Here is an 18395-nt window from a genome sequence, read left to right as displayed (position 1 = left end):
TTTTACTGAGGCTCTGAATGAGCATATATGTCGATTGTTGATGGGTGTGATGTCTTTGACAGAGTTGATGATAGATCTGTGTTCGAGAAATGCCATGTCGAAGATTGTTGCGCCTTTCACTACCTTTTGTTGTATTTTGCTCTTGAAGATGCAATGGTTTCCGTAATGCAAGGTTTCATTGTCAGTTAGTCGTGGTTCTTGAAGAGCAAGGATGAGAATTTTTTGATGGTCGATTTCTTATGTGAGATTATTTAGTTTTCGTGTTTTAATCAATGTATCGATGTTTAGTTTTCAAATGCATGTTTTCTGCTTGTAGGGAAATTTACCAGAGATTCGATATTCTCTGGCGTGCTAGCCTGGACTCCCCAGAATCCGAAAATCCAGCTGCCGCCTGTCGACGGGCGGGTTGTGTACCACCTGGGGTAAAGTTGACTTCGCTTGCACAGTTCATGTTTGCTTGTGTTTCATTGGTTTGGCCTGGGTGATACCAGGACCGGACTGGACCAGAGGTTGTTGAAGCCTTTGGAAGCAAATATTTTCAGCCAAGTTCATTGAGCTAACAGACGGTGACCAGAGTAACGGTGATTTTCACTCAGACGTGTCTGGATTTTGGGTTCAACGGATTGAGTAGCCGTTCAGGATTGTGTTAGTATTTGGTTCATCCCAAGTATTTGATTTCCTCGGTACCACCCATATGGGGGAGGGTTTCCCCTATCGGCCCCATGGGATATTTATTATTATTATTATTTCTTTCTATTCTCAGACGTTATGTCTGGTCAAAAATGGACAGTGACGCGGACCTTGATCAAGCGTGACTTCCTTTTAACTGTACGGTATATGTTATATTGCATTTAGGAACTTTCGGGTCATTGAACATGTATCAATAATTATAGATTTTTGTAGTTGTATATATATGTTTGGATGTAGCTGTATTGCATTGATGTACTGGTGGATATTGTAAGGTATGACTCCTGTAGTTGATAGTATAATTGGCATAATGTCAACTTTATCCTGATGCCACATGTCCTTGACTTCCTCAGCCAGTTGGATGTATTTTTCAATTTTTTCTCCTGTTTTCTTATGTATATTTGTTGTGTTGGGTATGGATATTTCAATTAGTTGTGTTAATTTCTTCTTTTTATTGGTGAGTATGATGTCAGGTTTGTTATGTGGTGTTGTTTTATCTGTTATAATCGTTCTGTTCCAGTATAATTTGTATTCATCATTCTCCAGTACATTTTGTGGTGTGTGCTTGTATGTGGGAACGTGTTGTTTTATTAGTTTACGTTTTATGGCAAGTTGTTGATGTATTATTTTTGCTACATTGTCATGTCTTCTGGGGTATTCTGTATTTGCTAGTATTGTACATCCGCTTGTGATGTGATCTACTGTTTCTATTTGTTGTTTGCAAAGTCTGCATTTATCTGTTGTGGTATTGTGATCTTTAATAATATGCTTGCTGTAATATCTAGTGTTTATTGTTTGATCCTGTATTGCAATCATGAATCCTTCCGTCTCACTGTGTATATTGCCTTTTCTTAGCCATGTGTTGGATGCGTCTTGATCTATGTGTGGCTGTGTTAGATGATACGGGTGCTTTCCATGTAGTGTTTTCTTTTTCCAATTTACTTTCTTTGTATCTGTTGATCTTATGTGATCTAAAGGGTTGTAGAAGTGGTTATGAAATTGCAATGGTGTAGCTGATGTATTTATATGAGTGATTGCTTTGTGTATTTTGCTAGTTTCTGCTCGTTCTAGAAAGAATTTTCTTAAATTGTCTACCTGTCCATAATGTAGGTTTTTAATATCTATAAATCCCCTTCCACCTTTCTTTCTGCTTAATGTGAATCTTTCTGTTGCTGAATGTATGTGATGAATTCTATATTTGTGGCATTGTGATCGTGTAAGTGTATTGAGTGCTTCTAGGTCTGTGTCCTCCATTTCACTACTCCATATGAGTAGGTCAATACTGGTATAGCATAAGTATTTATAGCTTTTGTCTTGTTTCTTGCTGTCAGTTCTGTTTTCAGTATTTTTGTTAATCTTTGTCTATATTTTTCTTTTAGTTCTTCTTTAATATTTGTATTATCTATTCCTATTTTTTGTCTGTATCCTAGATATTTATAAGCATCTGTTTCTTCCATCGCTTCTATGCAGTCGCTGTGGTTATCCAATATGTAATCTTCTTGTTTAGTGTGTTTTCCCTTGACTATGCTATTTTTCTTACATTTGTCTGTTATTATTATTATTATTATTATTATTATTATTATTATTATTATCATTATCATTCTGTCATCAGCAAATCCGATATGGTGTATCTTCCCACCACTGAAATAGATGTGTATTGTTCGATTCAATCTTTCCATCACATAAATATGGGTTATAATTACGTTACATTGCTGCTACTAGACATATTTCTCACTTTTTCTTAGACAGTTGCTACCTGTTACTCCATCAAAGGAATTTATGAATACAGACGTTCAAATTATCCGATTTCTGTAATTTCATTTCGATACCAGATCGTTATAATTGATTCAGCCAGTCAGTATTAATGTGGATATCCGACTACGGCTCTCATCATATTATAGACTGAGTATACCACATTCTTAATCGGACTGTTGAATCTAGATCATTTAACTATTACAGCGCCAGAATTCTTAATCACTATGGAAAATAATTATACAATGTGCTTATTACAAACACGTTATTTAAATATAAATATATGAAGTAAGGAGATAACAGTTTATTTACAGAAGCAGAGCCCCATCCATCGTAGCAGAGCAGTGCAGGATTGGTTTCAGGGCCAAGAGAGGATAAAGCTGTTGCCGTTTGTTCCACGATCACCGAACATTAACCAGATAGAGAATATGTGAACAGAGGTACAAAGGTCATTGCCGTGTGGACCTACAAATGCAAGCGACCTTTGGACGAATATAGAAAACGTATAGTGGGAATTAAGACATCACGCTACACCATCGACGACTTAATGAAACCAATGCCCCTACGCCTTCGTGAAAGCTTACGTAATGGTGGTGGATGGTTTGGTTACTAAAAGTATACTCGTCCACAAAACCCATGTGGACCATTATCTGATACTCGGTCAAGCTTTACTTTGTCGCAGCTCTTTAGCATACAAGTCAATTTGCCTTCAGTCTCCACCTTACAATTCTTGCAATGCCAAGTATTGAAAAATCTCATCCACTTGACGCCATCTGAGGAATTGATTGGGGCATGTGTTGTTCAACATACAGTAGTCGTCACCCTCGCTGGAATCAATGATTGTGTGTGCTTTCGGGCGCGCGCGCGCCTTTGTGTGTGTATGTGTGTGTGTGTGTGTGTGTGTGTGTGTGTGTGTGTGTGTTATCGTGTTCACGCACAATCTGAATCAATACTATTAACAAAAATGGTTCAAATGGCTCTGAGCACTATGCGACTTAACTTCTGAGGTCATCAGTCGCCTAGAACTTAGAACTACTTAAACCTAACTAACCTAAGGACATCACACACATCCATGCCCGAGGCAGGATTTGAACCTGTCGTAGCGGTCACGCGGTTCCAGACTGAAGCGCCTTTAACCGCACGGCCACACCGGCCGGCTACTATTAACATTAGAGAGACAACCAACAATAAATATTGCATCTAATATGACTGTGAAGTATTTTAATGCGATGGGAAGTTACAAACTGAGTTTTTACCCAACCCACGTCCTGCATATATACGTTACGTTAAGTAAGATGTATTAACTCCATAGTATCGTTAGCAGAGACAGTGCGCTCTTGTCGCGGCTCGCGACGAGTGCAGCGATTAGCAGTGCCCAATGCCGCCGCGATTTGTTTATGTTGGCTGGGCGTGGACACTGCAGCAGACGCTTCGCCATAAACAGAAAGAAATCACCTTTGCTCTGACTGCAGTGAGCGGATATCACTGCCTGCGTGTTCTTATAGTAACCAGCGTGAGACTCTACTCACAGGTGCCATGGAGCAATTGCAAGGGGTTCATGTCATTAGTCATCAGAATATTAACCAGTGATGAAATGTCCACTCTATTTGAATCCCAAGGAAATAGGAACCTTCTCACAAAGGAATATGAGGTGATATCGAACTTTATCCAACACAAAAATTAACTGCAGGGCTTTCATGTACGCTGTAGTAGCACACAAGGAAATATTATATCTTGAAAGCGTATATTTCATTTCCTCTTCTCATGTCAACGTCCATGTTTTAGTATGAAGTGAGAAAATAAACACGAAAAACTAAAGTTCCTGAGAAGCATATGTTATTTCCTCTTCTCATATCGTAGCTTTTGTTTTAGTATGAAGTAAAAAAATAAACAGTTTGGGGGTTCTGAAGCATAATATGACACCAGATTCTTATCGTAGGCGCTATCGGAAACGCAAAAAGCAGGGAGCTGTCCATTCTTTTGTCCAACAGTCTGTTTTCTTTCATGCATTACTCCTGCTCGGAGATTCTTATTTAAGGACTTGTTGGCATCAAGTTCTTCAGCAGAATAAGCCTTATGTTATTGTGCTAATTACGGTATGGAAAAAATGCAACAAAAACGAGTTCCCATAGAGCAGTGAGGATATTTGCACATGTCTGTATTCAGCAATGACTGCCAGCTGCCACAACACTTACAGAATCCATGCGGCAGGCAACACAACTGTGCGTGTACTTCAGACTTCATTCAGTAAGACGTCAGGAGATGACGGAAACGTCAAATTAACGTCGCTTTCCGAGTCGTATTCAATCCAGAATGAGGTGTTATTAAGGTAGTTGAGCGTTCTAGCAATTACGCTTTAATAATTCTCAAATGAGTATTCTGATAGCCAAAAGAACCCGTTAGTGTGAAACCATCGGGAACTGCATTAATATCAAACCTCAAGAACTTGAGACAATACGTGGACTCTTCTCTTCGCTGGGTGACCTATTTCTGTTATTTAGGATTCTCTCCGTCATAGGCGTAATACAAATGGAACTTCACATTCATGAGGCGCTTTCCGCTATTTTTGACAAACAGCAGCAACTTGTAATCCCTTCGAGTTACAACTGTGTGATGATAATTTACGTTAATCAGGAATGAATTGATTAACAAATATTACCCTCAGCTATGCAGCTGGAATGACTCATTACACAGGTACTCTATGTCGCACTTGGTTAAGTGATCAGTTCGCTGCAATCCTGCTTCTACTGTTCGTAAATACTTGTTACTGAAAATTCGTTATTTGACTAAATGTGCACTACAATCTGATTCGCATGTATATGACATGGGTTAGTGACGTCACAAAGCAATGACTAAGGACTGTATGCCATTGAATTCCCGTTACATTGATGGCAAGACAAATGTTCGCAAAGCACCTCAAAAATCAATTGCATCTTAAATATTGAAGGATTGACGTCCACACTGTCACAGCAAGTTGAAACACAGCAGCGACGGCAGATGAAAATTTGTGACTGACTGGGCTTCGAACCTGGACCTCCTGCTTACTAGACAGACGTGCTGACCACTGCAGTATTTTTTTTTTTTTTTCAAGTTTGAGAATTTCAGCACCAGGTAGGCGGAGGCAAAGAGGGCAGGAGTCGAAGAACCGAGGCCTGGCCACAATGCCTCCCCCATGCCTGTCACTGAGTAGCTGCATTATTCCCATGTATTCCATGTTTGTTCCCATATACGACTTAAATTGTAGGACAAAGTTGAAGTAGTAATTAAGGTAAAATAAATTACAGATTGCCGCCTCCAATGGCGTGCGTTCCTTGTAGAACGTAACTTATAACAGTGAAAAGGGTGACGGAAAAATACATAACAAACATTCATTCAGAAATATGTTCACAATTTAAGTTATTATGCACTGGATGCATATGAGGTCTGTAAGGAATCCATATATTTTTCAACAAATGAAAGAAATTTCGGAGCCGGAGGGGTTTTGCCAAATTAGATCAGTTCTGATTTTAGAGACAATATAAAAAAAGATTCCAGGAATAATAAAAGTGAATGAATAGTATTCTGCTTCTAGTCAATAAAACTGTCCACCTCTTTGTAGCCCACATATAGCAATAGATAAAAAATTTTGAAACCATTCCGTGTATTTTTTATTCTTCTTCAGCTTAAAATGTTCTCCTGCAATATAAAACATGTACTCTTCTAAGTTTGAAGTTTTCTTTGTTAAGACGTAAAACACAAACTGTCCCAGAAGCCACGAATAGCTGTTATTTTTTGCGGACGGTTAACATTTCCAGTCAGGTTGTAAAGCTTCAGTTATCGGTATATGACTTTCTGCGGTTCTGTTGATAGTGCTAATTTCTTCCTTGTCCAGTTCCAAATTGATTCTATTTTCACATAAAAAGATGTGCGCTACAGTTTCTACAAGCCGACATTCGTCGCAGTATGATGGTCTCAGTTTAATTTTCCATAATCGTTCCGCTGTGGGTATGGTTTCATTTAGTCGTCATACCCTACGGCACTGACTCTAGTTGGTAGAATTTTATTGTTGATAGTTTTAGACGTTCATCCAGTTTTTAGTAGGTTAATTTACCGGAATTGGGTTGTGAAGACTATGTCTGGCAATATAATCACAACAATCGCATGTCGTGGTCCTTCAACAAGGTTCCGATGGCATTAAGTTTCCGCTCCCAATTTTTCGTAGCCATGCGCCTAGGTTTCACCCGTAACCACAACCCGAGCTGGAGTCTCTCTTCAGTTACATCTAACCAGTGCGCACCTATTGCACTATTGTAAGAACCAAAATGCAGTATTTCGGATTTAAAATTTTGTAAATTTGTGGTAAGATCTTGTGTGACCAAGCTTACACACTACTTAATCTAACTTAAACTAACTTACGCTATGGACAACACACATACCCATGCCGGAGAGAGGACTCGAACCTTCGACGTTGGGCACTGTCGGGACACAGCAGCCAACCTCTCTGTAGCACCTATCTACACACACTCTTCGTCAGACGCGAATTCCCATCTTTGACGCATACTACATGCGCGGTACCTATCCCCCCCACCACCAGTGCCCGTCGCGTCCATTATTCCACTCGCTCGCGGCCACACTGCACACTGAATTCCCGCGAGGATTCGGACGATGACGTGCGTCTAGCACTGAAAACTTTCGATGACCCGTCGAGACCCGAATAATTATACAGGATGTTTCAGGAAGAATAGTAAATATTGTAGGAGGTAGCAGTATAGACAAATTTCAGAAAAAATGCCATATAACATATGTCCAATTTTTATGGCGTACATAAAATAGCTGGGTTCAAGGCATTTTCGTTTCGTATGTTGGTCCTTACAGAACCAAGTTGTCTACACTTCCTTGAAAATGAGCTTCCAGCGTTATTGGAAGAGGTTCATTTGGCTACGAGAATGTGTATGTTCCTCCAGCATGACGGGGCTCCTGCACATTCTTGTCGTCAGGTGACACATTAGCCAAAACTAACATTTCCTTGAAGATGGATCAGTAGATAAGGGCACTTTTCTTAGCCTTCAAGGTCCCCAGACGTTATCTCTTTGGATTTTTGCCTGCGCGGATGGTTAAAGGCGAAGTCTACAAAGAAAACGTAAACCCAAGAGCCGATTCGATCGTTCAGATTATGAATAATGCAGCCGTCATAAAAGAACGCAAAGACGACCTCAGAAGAGCTACGCATGGTTTTATCAAGAGAAGTCAAATGTGCATTGTAGTTGGTGGGAAATTTTTGAAAATCAACTTTGAACGTCCTCATTTGCCTTTGCTTTGAGTTTTTTAGGGTTACGTACTAACAGCTGTATCTGTATCAATAAAAAGTAGACGCATCTATATGGAATTTGTTATGTAATTCGTCTGTACTACCACCTGATAAAATATGTACTATTCCTCCTGAAACACCCTGAATATGGATATATGTTTGGTGTCTGTTCTCTCAACATGTCCGAAAGAAAAGTCACCATGAATCCGGGTTCTAACCAGGTCAGGTACAAATTTTCATCTGATGCCGTTATTCTATTTTAACGGCCATGACAGCCTGGACATCTGTCCTTCGATATTTAATTGATTAACAAGGCTGTCTATTTCGATTCGTAGTGTCTGTTCTTTCGTAAAAAAGACACACACACACACAGACACATACATACATACATACACACACACACACACACACACACACACACACACACATTTTTATCTTAAGTGCTATTCGGAAAATGTTTGGCAATTCAGTGATAGTGCCGGACTGGAGCTGCATCAACCTACTCATTTCACTAGATATAGTTGTAATTTTCTGAACAATTCCTGTTTAATAAGTGACAGCGACAGTGTCTCTCACCGTTTACTTTGTTGGAAACCTGCTTCTTTCTGCCCTAGCCTATGCTACAGCAATGAGTGATTGCTCACACTAGACGTGCTACTGCAACTGTAGCCAAACATTCAAATCCCGCTGCAAAAGTATGTTTCAAGTCAGGTAGTTTTGGTCCTCCCCTACTCTCATTGAAACCGATCACAGCGAAATTAAGTATAGGAATACTATGAAACCGTTGAGTTCATACTGCGGTGCTGTGCAGATGAAAAAAGTAGTTTTTCACAATTATCAGATGACAGATGGAATTTGTCAGATACCATTAATTATGACTGCATTATTAATTGTTGATTCACAGGCGCTTTTCTGCCGCTTATTGCAACTATTTTTTGAATGTTAGAGCTGGAAGAATAGAAACATCAAATTTTCGCCCTTTGGAATGTTCGAATTCACCTTGTAAGAGGTATGCGATGTATGCGCTGCCTGCAACAGGCAAGACTAGGAGAGTCTGTGACCAGAGAACAGTATGTAGTTAGTTGTTGCTTGTCGTTAGTCTTGAGTAGTCTGCGTGAGTCGGCAGTAGTCGGCGCGTGTTTGCGCTTGTGTGCAGTCTGCTCTGGTCGGGACTCTGGAGGATGAGTATTATTGTAGAAGATAAAGAAGCAGCCTTGCGCATATCTGGTAATGTATGTTAACTGTCATCAATTTCTTTTAAAAAATGCCCTAATAATAATTTTTATAATATAAAGTAATTTTTTTAAAAAAAAGCATTCATTTCAATTTAAAGATTTTATCCAATGCATAATTATTCCTTTCACGAATCACAAAGCATAGGCCAGCATTGCACGAAGCTGTGCCGAAAATGTTTTAGGTAAGAGCAGACATACTCGCAGTTTTTATTGAGGTAAGAATTTTTGTTTTTTTATTCAGAGTACAGGGCCGAGGCGCAGCGCTGCTGTCGTCATAAAATTTACCAGGTTACTGAATCTTCCTTTTTTATTTTGGTGTTTAGGAATTTTTCTATTTCGAACTTAACATTAAATGAGAAAAGAATTTTGTGGGTACATTAAATGTGAATGCATTTCTGCACAGAGATTATGAATGGGAACCAATTTTGTTCAGAGGTTACAATATTTAAAATTCATTTAATTATTATTTCTGTGGGGAGGTTACACTTGGAGACATCCGGCTAGGATCGTATTTCTTTGTGAATCTTCTGAGAAGTAGTCATATATCTGCTCTTATTTACTTAAACGTAGTTTGCATCTGGCGCAACGCATTTACTAATTTGTCACTCTTTCTTTCACAGATCATCGGCAATTTGTTGCTCTTTGTTGTAATTGTGTTTGTTGCATTTTTGCATTGTCCTTGTTTCATTTGTGCTTAATTTTGATTAGTGAAAATGCCGCGAATAACTGTTAATAGTACATCGCGATGTGCAATGAGTGAAATAGCCGACTCGAATAATTTGACCGATAATATTTGCGGCACTCAGTGTAATGATGACAATCCTCCATTTACAGACAATCAGTGCGTACCGACCGCTAGTAATGATTTTGATCCTAGTGATGAACAAATAAATTCAATTGTGTCCTCTGTTAATTTAACGACAATTGATGACGCGGGACGTTCTGTTACAATGAACGCTGCCCAGTTTAACACACCCGATTTGCAAAATTAGAATTGTGAACAGATAAATTTTTCTAACGAAAATGAACAGTGTACTCAAAGTACGACAGATTTATTTGATTCCGATTTAGTGACCAACAGTGCACATTCGATTAGCAAACATTTTCAAGAATCACAGAATAACCAAATGGTTACACAAAGCGTGACACATGCAGATACACCATCATACAGCACCGAGGATACAGTAGCTAATTTTGGCATGGATCGAGTTATAGCATTAATGCTACAACTTAATGAAAATCTCAAACGACAAATTAATGGAAACAATGAAAGGCAAGACAACAATTTCAAACAACTTAATGAAAAACAAGACAACCTTAATGAAAATTTCAAACAACTTAGTGAACGGAACAAACAACTTAATGAAAAATTAGATAACAATTCCAAACAGCATAGTGAACAGATTACAGCCGTTGCCGTGCAATGTCATGATAGTAAGGAACTATTGCGTGAGGAAATTAAGGCTTGTGCTAAGAACAGTAGTGAAGAAATTAGATCTGTGGCACAAGAATTAAATAATAGACATGCAGCTACAACTAAATTACTTAGAGACGAAATTGGTGCAGTCGGTAAACAATGCTCTGAAAACGCAATACAGTTACGCGACGAGTTTAAATTAACGTCAGCAGAACTTTCACGCACACTGGATGCAAAAGTAGACGCGAAATTTGACCAACAGAACAGTCAAATTGACGAACGTTTTAATCACCACCTACAAAACAGTGAAACGCGTTACCGTAAATTCATACAGGAACAGAATAAAGTAAAGCGACAAGTCATGGAAACAATTACCGCACAGAGATAGGAAGATAAACGTAAATTGTTTACGAAAGCAAAAACATACGTAGACAACAATATTGCTACAGTATCAGACGAAATTAATACTATCAAACAGTTGAACACCGAATTGCGTGATGAAATTTCCGATTTTAAATCAAAAACAGATACACACACAGTAGACTTTCAGACAGTGACCGACAGACTTGAACAATTAGAACTAATACAGGATTCCGATGTCATCAAAGCAGACGTTAAAAAATTGAACGAAACCACACGTAAAATACAAAAACAAATTAATGCTTATGGCACTAAAAACGATGATCAGGTAAAAATACTGACTGAAAAATATGATGAATTGGCCAGTCGTATTGATGTTATCGAAAGTAATAATGACAGCAAATCAGACGATACTTCACCTGAATTCCAAAATTTATGGCAGACGATCAGTGAGATAGATTCGTCCAATAATACATTACGTAGAATATTGTCAACTTTACAGCAAGAAGTGACAGAGATGAAAAATGTTTCAGTCGCTAACACGTCACAGCATACGCCACATTCCGAACATATGTCACACTCACACAGCCAGTGTAACTTAGATAATTTACAGAGACTACGTGACTTAGAATACGAAGCGACACAGACAAACAGATTCTCACACAAACCTGAACCTGTTCGCAAATTCAGTGACGATAACGTTGATTATAAGCAATTTTTATCCGTAAGAAAATCTAAGGTATTTAAAAATGACAGAGCACAGGTACACGCTTTGAACTGCATACGTCGATTTATTTGTGTACTTTCACCGCCATTACCTGTAACGCAGAAACTAGCATTGGCTTGGATACAGCGATTTGCTTTTGAATTTTCTCCGGTATTGCCTGTAACGCAAAAGCTAAAATTTATTTGCAGCGCGTAATAGACCTCAGGGGCTTCATTACGCTTTAATGAATATGTGCCGTAGCGTGCACAGGGCCCCGAGCCGTAGTAGTGCTATTTCATCTTTAGTTTTCTGCACTGCTGCCTTCTCTTCTACTATACTTTATATCTATCAGAATAGCTCTTTAACTATCGCTCTATCTAGGATTAAGAATCAGTAAAGAAAACCCGATAAGACAAGTTTTACCGAAAGTGACATTTTTCATTAGACGCTTCAGAAATGACAACCACGACAACTTTAATACCAGACAAAAACTTAATCATCAGTATGTATAAATTTTCAGCAATCGCGAACGCATTTTGGTAACAATAGACGTTTTTCACCGCAATAGCAACAAAACCAGCCGGTTAGCATACCTAACCAACAATGTAATGTACAAGGTCAACAAAGCTTTAATGTTTCGCCGCCTACACGTATAGCGTCAGCTCCAACAAATAGTAACGCACAGCAACAAGGAAATCAGTACGTACAGAAAACACACCATTTCAATTCCAATCGCAATGCACCGTATAGAAATGACAATCATGACAGACGTAAAAGTAATGAGCACAATTTTCAGCGTACGTTTAATAACAGTCGGTCTTATCAGCAGCAAAATCATCCGCAACAACACATTATCATGAATGAACCAGACAGTAGATATCATCCCGAACGAAATACGTCAGGAAGAAATAAAAGAACAGTTCAAATAGTCGAAATGCCACAGCATCCTCCCGCAAATAATAGCACGTCAGATAGAATTTGACTAGATACAGTACAGGTTGCATCTTCCAGCAACGTAAGCAATACTTCAGATACACAGAATCTTGTTCACGAAAATGTTATTTGAAACATGCCTTGTTGAATGCACCACTTTTATCACATCCAGATCTTACTAGAAATTTTTCCATTGCCACCGACAGTTCTAACACCGCTTTAGGCGTACACATTTTTCAGGAAATTGAAGAAGATGTCACTACAGTAATTAAAAACATAGCCTTTGCGAGTCGCATTCTATCACCTGCTGAACGCAATTATTCTGTTACAGAACTTGAAACATTATGTGTTGTATGGGCATTCACGAGATTTCGGCATTTTCTTTATGGAAGACATACGACCGTTTACACAGATCATAGAGCTATACAGTTTTTACTTTCCGCAAAATTTACACACGACAGATTAAGTAGATGGATACTTTATTTACAGGAATTTAATTTTACAATTGTCCATATTCCCGGTACACAAAATATTGTAGCAGACGCACTATCCCGTTCTCTCAGCAACAATCAGCAAGACATCGCAACCAACGTCTGCAAAGCAAATTTCAGCGTCATGTACATTCAACAAGTTGCATTTGAAAATTTCATTTCGTCGTCATTACAAGACATAGCACAAGAGCAGAGTAAAGACAACGTATGGAAAGAAATTAAACACCTTTGGCAAGATAGGAATAATGTTACCATTAGAAACCATTACACTGTACGCAATAACATTCTGTTTCGCCGCTCTCACCCTGACAGCAACAATTGGTTATTATGTATTCCTGACGAGCTTGTTAACAAATTAATCTGGTATACTCATTTAAGTTATGCACATTACGGAGCCAAAAAATGTTTTCTTATACTGAGACAGAACTGTTATTTTACCAACATGGAGAAACGTATTCGGCGAGTTTTAGCGTCATGTAAAATCTGCCACAAAGCTAAGTCAGATACGACTTCACATATTCCTCCATTACATCCCATTGTACCTGTTAAATTGAGACACATGGCCGCTGTAGACATTTTTGGTCCGATTCCCAGAACTAAAAGGTTTTTGCTATATCTTTGTCGCTGTTGAACTCACTTCAAACTTTGTTACCTTCACTACGTTACGCAAAGCTACTGCTAAAACTGTTTCGAAAGCATTTGTAAAACGTTTTCTATTTCATGTAGGGCATGTATTGAAAGTAATTTCCGACAATGGACCACAGTTTCGATATGCTATATGGACATGTATGTTACGAGCTAGAAACATTTCTCCGATCTATATATCCAGATACCATGCTTCTTCGAACCCTTGTGAACGATTAATGAAAGAAATTGGTAAACTGTGCAGAATATACTGCCATAAAAAACATATTGATTGGGACACACACATACTCTCATTCCAGGATGTAATGAATTCCATACCAAATGAATCTACTATGCTATCTCCGTCTGTTATACTGAAAAATGTTGAACCACCTAACAAAATTAAAGAATTAGTAACCTTTCCTACATCTCGTTGACTACGACACCATGAAATAATTGACATTGTGCTGAACAACATCAAACGTGCCGCAGAGCGCCGGAGAAGACAGCAAAAACAGGTTTGTACACGCCGTGACTTTCACATTGGCCAGAAGATATTAGTACGCACACAGTATTTATCTAATAGAGGAAAAAGTAGATGTAGTAAATTTGAGCTTCTATACGCAGGTCCATATTGAATTCGTAGCATTCCTCACCCCAATGTAGTACACGTGGAAACTCTGAGAACCAGAAAAACCAAAGGGAATCACCATGTCTCCAACATCAAACCCTTTATTGAATGAACATACTTTATGATTTATCACACTGTAATGCCATTTCCTGATTTTTTTATGACCACTTATGCAATTATATTCACATGAACACTTACTGATGATTATCGTATATTTTCTTGGCAAGTGCCCAGCAAGGTAAGGTTAGCAGGTCGCTTTTCTTGTCGTTACACATCAGACCGTGCACATTTTTCCAGATAAACTTACACTTTTTATGACCACTTATGCAATTATATTTATGTGGCTACTTACTGATGATTATTGTACGTATTTTTTCTTGGCAAGTGCCCGGCAAGATAAGGTTAGTAGGTCGCTTTTCTTCTCGTTACACATCAGACCGTGCACATTTTTCCAGATAAACTTACATTTTTTATGACCAATTATGCGATTCTATCTAGTGACATATTAATTTTATCAAATTCTTTCTCCATTAAAGTCTTCGACTCTCGCCTCTATCAACTACACAACACACAAGCTGAACAAAGAGAGGCATTTCTTATCGTTACACATCAGACCGTGCACATTTTCCATTCTTCATGTATATATGATTGTTTTCCTGTTTTGTTTATATGCACTATGAAATATTTAAGATATAACAAACACCAGTTAACTTTGACATTTTGCCTTATGATATCTCAACATCGTGAGTATTTTACATTTTTTTTTTTTTTTTTTTGCTGCTACATTGTGATACTCTGTGTACATTTTTTGCACCTGCACACTGTCTATGTTTTTGACATATTACATTTTCTGTCATGCTATGCTGCATGCTCAATTATATCACTAGAAACCAGATTTTATTTAATGGGTATATGATTTAAATGCAAGACATTAATCATTGTTCATCATTTTCAGAAAGAAATAACGTGTAAAAGAAATAAATTAAACAGAAATGGGAATTTCAACTTCAGAATGAACGAAAGAAGATGCAATACCTCGTCACGAAGAGTAAATGGATCAGAAATAACAAGCATTAACAAGAATATACTATACACATCGTATGATAGCAGTCTTAACTAATTTTTTCTTTCAGAATACGAGGCGATTGATGCAGCCTATCAGATAGAACTACACATCTTAGTTTTTGTGATGAAATATGCTAGAAATAAGGAACTCTATACTATGAATAGTTGTATAATGAAGTGACTTTGCAGATTAATAGTGATACAGAATATGCTAATATGGATAATGAAGTTTTTCTTTACAGGTGATGATAATAATGGAATTATGGTGATATGGATAATGAAGTTTTTCTTTGCAGGTGATGATAGTAATGATCATGAAGTTTTTCTTTGCAGATGAAAATAATGATGAAGTTTATATATTTACTGTTAGTTAAGAAATGCTATGTAGTTATTTAGGTATTTGTTGCAGTTTGTTTTGACAGTATGTCTTATGTCGCATTGTATGATGACTGAAGGTTTTGGAAAGGACAGCTAGAGAACATATATATATTTAATACACATTTCATTACCTGTTAATTCGAAGTTCACTACTTCTCAGCATAATATGCGTTTCTTCTTTCAGTTTAATAATCCATTTTGCATGAGAAATGATTCATGAAATTAATGTGCTATAAGCAGTTGGTCATTAAACCTGTGTCATTCATGAATGTGATCACATATACTCTATTTGTTTCATAACCTTGCTACAGCTTACTCATGACGAATGACGTTACACATCTTCATTTGCAGCAATAAGTCAAATGCAAACATTATTATGCCCCAGCAATTAATTATCGATCCCAACGCAATGCATTGCTAGCACAAAAAAAAGTATTACCATTCCCAAATAATGCTACCAATTTAAAAGAGTTATGAGTAATACTGAATGATGTTTTCTAATCACAGACTTTGAGTAATAGTTACAGAGTGTTACATTTTAATTATGTCTTATGTCACTTGAATGATGAGTTCTGAGTAATAGTGAATGATATTTTGTAATAATGCATGCATGCTCTACACTCATTAGCTCCTGTTTTGAATAATGACTTCTGATGTTTAGTGTTTTGTAATATTCAATACTTGCTGACCAATGAATGCCACTGTTTCTTATATTTTAAATTTATATTATGTCACTCTCATGCTATATATATGAATACCAGTAGCTTGATGCTACACTCTTTAACTCCTGTTTTGAATGATGACTTCTGATGATTTGTAACTGGCCACTGAGTGCCAATAATTATTTTTAAATATGTCATATGTCACTTGAATGATGAAAAATGTTTTGTAATACTCAATACTTGCTGGCCAACGAATGCCACTTTTCTTATATTTTAAATTTGTATTATGTCACTTTTATGCTATATATATGAATACTAGTAGCTTGATGCTACACTCATTAACTCCTGTTTTGAATGATGACTTCTGATGGTTTGTAACTGGTCAATGAGTGCCAATGTTCTCTGTAAATGGATAACTTATGAACATTATTCTGTAATACTTCATACATGGTACAGAAATGTTCAGTAACTGGGTGATGAGTGCCTCCAATTAATCAAATCAGTTGATAGACTAGTAATTATCAATGATGACTGGCATAAGACTTAATGTCCTTCACCTTCTGACCTAATTACCAGAAATTACTACAATATCCGTTTGTCCCGTTTATCCTCATGCTCATGGAGCACTATATTTGGTTTTTGCACTAATTCTACGTTGGTGTACCTTACAAGAATGTTGTGTTGACACGACATGCTGTCCACCACCTTGAGCGATGGAGATGTTATTATGGTCCCACTGTTTGGTGTACCTAATGTACTACCAAAATGATAATATGGAATATTAATACGACATTTCAGTGTCTTGGCTACACTGATTAATACTTCAGGGAAAAGAACTTCAGATTGTCTCACTTGGTGTTGTACTTTTGTAGAAAGATATGGACTTTCAGTGCAGCTGCGTGCAACCTAATGTGCTACAATGATGATGCAATCCTTCCCTTTCCTATCCTAGTTCTTGTAAAATAGTAAAAAAAAACTACAGTGTGTGTGTACTTTATGTCATTGGTTAATATGATTTGTACTCATTCTGTATACATTTTGTGATTTCCTGATATGTTCCGTACTACAGTGCGTGTGCACTTCATGTCATTTGTTAATATGATTTGTACTCATTACGCATGTACTACAGTGTGTGTGTGCTTTATGTCATTTGTTAATATGATTTTTACTCATTGCGTATACATTTTGTGATTTCCTGATATGTTCTGTACTACAGTGTGTGTGCACTTTTGTCATTTGTTAATATGATTTGTACTCATTGCGTATACATTTTGTGATTTCCTGATATGTTCTGCACTACAATGCATGTGCACTTTTGCCATTTGTTAATATGATTTGTACTCATTGCGTATACATTTTGTGATTTCCTGATATGTTCTGTACTACAGTGCGTGTGCACTTTTGTCATTTGTTAATATGATTTGTACTCATTGCGTGTACATTTTGTGATTTCCTGATATGTTCTGTACTGCAGTGCGTGTGCACTTTTGCCATTTTAATATGTTTTGTACTCATTGTGTACACATTTTGTCTTCGCTTGATATGTTCTGTACTCAGTGCATGTGCACTATATTTTATTTCATGTTCTGCACTTATATATATATATATATATATATATATATATATATATATATATATTCTGTGATTGTAAACTTAGTTAATTAGGAACAATTTGTTGCTCATGGCAAGTCCAATTGACTCACCATCGCTGCCAAATTTCCCCCCCCCCCCCCCCCCCAGTGGAGGGTTATGTAAGAGGTATGCGATGTATGCGCTGCCTGCAATCGGCAAGACTTAGGAGAGTCTCTGAGCAGAGAACAGTATGTAGTTAGTTGTTGCTTGTTGTTAGTCTTTAGTAGTCTGCGTGAGTCGGCAGTAGTGGGCACGTGTCTGCACTTGTGTGCAGTCTGCTCTGGTCGGGACTCTGGAGGATGAGTATTATTGTAGAAGGTAAAGAAGCAGCCTTGCGCATATCTAGTAATGTATGTTAACTGTCATCAATTTCTTTTAAAAAATGCCCTAATAATAATTTTTATAATATAATGTATTTTTTTTAAAAAAAGCATTCATTTCAATTTAAAGATTTTATCCAGTGCATAATTATTCCTTTCACGAATCACAAAGCATAGGCCAGCATTGCACGAATCTGTGCCGAAAAATTTTTAGG

Source organism: Schistocerca cancellata, chromosome 8 (genome assembly GCF_023864275.1).
Source record: "Schistocerca cancellata isolate TAMUIC-IGC-003103 chromosome 8, iqSchCanc2.1, whole genome shotgun sequence".
NCBI lineage: Eukaryota > Metazoa > Arthropoda > Insecta > Orthoptera > Acrididae > Schistocerca > Schistocerca cancellata.
The sequence above is the reverse complement of the archived record's forward strand: the minus strand, read 5'-3'. Positions refer to the sequence as shown.